Here is a 4390-nt window from a genome sequence, read left to right as displayed (position 1 = left end):
CTAAATTATTTCCAGAAGAAGCAAGATTACATGAACAAAAAGAAGCATTAAAAATGATTTTAATTTTTGATAGAAATGACATCTTGCTATGTTGCCCAGGCTGGTTTTGAACTCCTGGTCTCAAGAGATCCTCCCACCTTGAACTCCCAAAGTGCTGGGATTACAGGTGTGAGTCACCACACCCAGCAAGGAAAATTCTTTATTCAGGAAAGCTTATTTCCTATTCCATCAACATTTTTTCAAAACAATTAAATTTAATGAAAGATAAAATAGGCCCTTAAAAAATGAAATAAATGTTCCCACCTACCTGAATAACACACTCCATGAGATATTCTTGAGCCAAAGCATCCCTACAGTTTACAACTTGCTCCAATATGCCGGTCAAAACAATCTAAAAGAGAAAAAAAAGAAACACATGTAAGGGTTAAAACCTGTTTTCAAAATCTTAAGCTATTCCCATAGTAACACATTTGAACTACTAACTTGAACGTCGTATTGAGATTTTTCTCACCAAGACTTCACTTCTAAACTTTAAAAGCTATTTTCTTTTTGAGATAAGGTCTTGTTCTGTTGCCCAGGCTGGGGTGCAGTGGCACACTCTCCACTCAATGCAATGTCCACCTCCTGGGCTCAAGCCATCCTCCCACCTCAAGCCTCCTGAGTAGCTGGGACTACAGGTACATTCCACCATGCCCAGCTAATTTTGGTAATTTTTGTAGAGATGGGGTCTCCCTATGTTGCCCAGGCTTGTCTCAAACTCCTGGACTCAAGTGATCCATCTGCCTTGGCCTCTCAAAAGTAAGCTTTTTTCTCCATGGCTTGTGCTTTTCTGTGTATCCTCAGAAACCTTTGTGTAATCCTAGGTCACAAAGATTTCCTCTGTGTTTTCTAACAGTTTTAGGTTCTATATTTAGGTCTCTGATCGATTTTTGTTTTTTCTCTATATGGTATGAGGGATTGGTCAAGGTTCAGGGTTTTTTGCTTGTTTGCATATAAACATCCAATTGTTCCAGAATCACTTGCTGAAAAGGTTGCCTTTGTACTTTTCTCAAAAATAACTGATCATAAATATCTGGGTCTGTTATGGATTGTCTAGTCAGAGATCGGTAAACTGAGCTGCTGCTTGTTTTTACAAATAAAGTGTTTCTGGAACACAGCCGTGCCCATTCACTTCCATATTGTCTGTGGCTGCTTTTGCACCATAATCTGCAGTGTTAGTAGTTGTAGACTGGGGTGTTCAACCTTTTGGCTTGAAGAAGAATTAGAAGAAGAATTCTCTTGGGCCACACATAAAATACACTAAGAATAGCTGCTGAGCATTTTTAAAAAAAGCAAAAAATCTCATGTTTTAAAGTTTACAAACTTATGTTGGGCCATGTTCAAAGCTGTCCTGAGCCACAGGTTGGACAAGCTTGTTGTACAGCATGTCTTGCAAAGCCAAAAAACATTTATTATCTGGTCCCTCACAGGTAAAGTTTGCCATTCCCTGTTTTATTCCCCTCCATTGATTTGTGTGTCTGTCCTTTTCACCAATACCACACAGGCTCTCACTGTGGCTTTAGAGTAAGTCATGAATTCGGGTTGTTTGGGTCTCAACTTTGTTCTTCCTTTTCAAATTTGTTGCAGCTGTTCCAAGTTCTCTGTTTCTTCACATAAACTTTAGAATCAGCTTCTTAATTTCTACAAAAGTCTGCTGGGATTTTGACTGAGATTACATCGGATCTATAGATCATTTTTTTAAAAAAATGCTATCTTGACAATATTAAATCTTCCAATCCACAAACATTGCATATATATCTTTCTGTTTATTTAAGTCTTCTTCAGTAAAAGCCATTTTAAGATTTTTTCAATGTAATAGTATATAACAAAAATATTCTGATTTTAAAAATCAGATTTCAGTTTATCTCAGAACATAAGAAGAGGTAACAAAAATATACAAACCTGTTTGTAACGTTCCACATTTACACCTTCCAACTGACTGAGGCGCACCAAATTTGTTGCCACTAAAATTCTCAGTTCTTGTCTTTCTCATTCTCTTTTTTCTCTATCTCAGCTACGTCCCTGATGCTGCATTTGCACCCAGAGCTTGTTCATTCCTGCAAAGTTGAGCAGGACAAAATCCATGGAATCACTGATATCTCCAGTTGTTTCTTCACTGCAAAGAAACAGAAAAGCCTTTACACAGTATTTACAGGACCAACTTACTGCTATCCCTCTCCTTTGTGCATTTCCTACTTACCTCTGTAGTACACCAATGCTTTATAAAAAACCACTTTCAATTTCATTGGCTTAGTGTTAAATTTCAAAGGGAACACAATCTAGGGAAAAAAGTACCTGGAGAGGACAGTATAAATTTAAAGGGCAAATTACTTTCCCCAACTCCCTATCCTGGGCCAAGTGGACTTGCTCTTATGGCAACTTCCTTAATTCAAAAAGGCTAGAAGGGTGGGCATGGTGGCTCATGTCTGTCATCCCAATGCTTTGGGAGGCCAAGGCAGGAAGATCGCTTTAGGCCAGGAGTTTAAAACTGGCCTAGGCAACATAATGAGACCCCATCCCTACAAACCAAAAACAAAAACAAAAGGCTAAAAAATTAACACTTAGGGTGTACTGCTAACTACATCATTTTACTGTTGAATATTTTGTTTCTAATTGGCATGTAAGCTTTGTGAGGGAAGAGACCATGGATTTCCTGCTTTATTTTTCTACATCTCCTAGGATGGAGACCTCAGTAGCTTTCAAAAAATTTTATTGATTGCCTAATTAAACGCTCAAAATGGACAGTCAAAATGTAATAAAGCGAATAACTATCAATTTCTCTACATTGTTAAATTTTTTATCTTTTCTGTACTGATTAAAAAAGAAATTGATGCAGATATATTAAAAAACATTGAATTGTACACCTTAGAAATAAATGAAAATATTAAAAAGAAAAAACCAAAATCTGTTGGGGCAAACTGAAAAAAGATTAAAAATTAAAGAAACAAAATAAATGAATAAACTTTTAAAAAAAGGAATGAAGTTCTTTAATCTGGGGACCTGTCATGGGAACAGCTCACCCCACTGAAGACCACAGTTGGCTGCCCACCTGCCCCTGCTGTGGGATAAAAGTACAGTAGACTTCGACTCTAGAATACTGATTACACAAGAGACAGGAGTGTCTCCGAATAGCTTTTATTTTTTCTTTTCTGGAGTTAATAGCTAACTTGTAACAGATAGTTCAAATCACTTATATTCCAAGGTAACTAGCAGTCTATACATTATAAAAACTGATAGACATTAAAGGAACAATTATGAAATCCAGCTGGCTCACACTTCATTATTTCATTACAAATTCAATTTCCAAATATAACCCCCTTTAAAAAGTTGTATTTTCAAAGAATATTTAATGTAGTGGAAAAATGCTCAATTACATGAAATAAAAAAAGCAGGTTCTAATAATCCAAAGATAAACTTTGCATAAGAGTACATTTTAGATCATACCACATATACTGAGGAGTTCTATATGACAAAGGAAATCTATATACAAATGCTACCTAAATGGCTGACTGGGTGGAAGAATTATTCATACTTACTATATTTCTGTACATGTTTCCACACTTTTATACATTCTGCAATGAAAGAAATATTGCAACAAAATCAAGAAAGAAAATCACTTACTCTGTTGGCTCTCCTTCATCAGGTAAGGTATTTCTGGTACACTGAAGAAAGTAATTTTGAAGAAACAAACCCCTCAAGGGATGCTGCACACCAGGGCACATTTCTACCAAATCTTTCAAAATGTCCTTCCTGGACTGAGGAAATGACTTGACATATACAACTCCAACTGTGATCAAAAGGTAACTAGGAGAATTATGAAGAAATGCTGATTAGAAATAAAATCTTCAAATCAAGAATTTGATTATTTCCAAACACATTGAACAAAACATTAAATAAACAGGACAGGAACCATGTTGTTTTCTCCTGCATGATAAGGAAAATATCTGATTTAAAATATAACCGCTGACTGCCCTCTAAAAACACTATATATATATTCACTCTCATACATACACACACACACACACACACACACAGAGAGATATACTGTATATATACAAGATAGATATTACCTTTAACATATTAGGAAGATAATTCTTATATTAATTTTTCTAACAGTCAAGACATTAAACAAAATAGCAAACATGTCCATTTTTTTCTGTTTCCAAAATTCTTCAAATATCTACATTATTTGAATCATCTCATTGGAAATGTCCCTAACACACTGCCAGAAAGCGGCCGGGAAGTAGTTTCTTCAACCTAACAGCTGGTTCCCTATGAAAATGTTACCGGGCCAAGCACGGTGGCTCACGCCTGTAATCCCAGCATTTTGTGAGGCCAAGGCGGGTGGATC

General features: G+C 36.2%; 1 long non-coding RNA gene across 1 annotated transcript; it reads right to left on the bottom strand.

The window, feature by feature from the left end:
* Nucleotides 1–319: 319 nt before the first annotated feature.
* On the bottom strand, nucleotides 320–3837 carry LOC116465323 (uncharacterized). Its single transcript, XR_004247162.2, has 3 exons — nucleotides 3661–3837; nucleotides 1942–2155; nucleotides 320–391 (listed from the first exon to the last, which is right to left on the bottom strand). It is a non-coding gene; the product is annotated as an uncharacterized LOC116465323 (long non-coding RNA).
* Between the last annotated feature and the right edge of the window lie 553 nt (nucleotides 3838–4390).

Source organism: Hylobates moloch, unplaced genomic scaffold, assembly GCF_009828535.3.
Source record: "Hylobates moloch isolate HMO894 unplaced genomic scaffold, HMol_V3 SCAFFOLD_4426, whole genome shotgun sequence".
NCBI classification, from domain to species: Eukaryota; Metazoa; Chordata; class Mammalia; order Primates; family Hylobatidae; genus Hylobates; species Hylobates moloch.
This window is presented reverse-complemented; position numbering and strand designations above follow the sequence as displayed.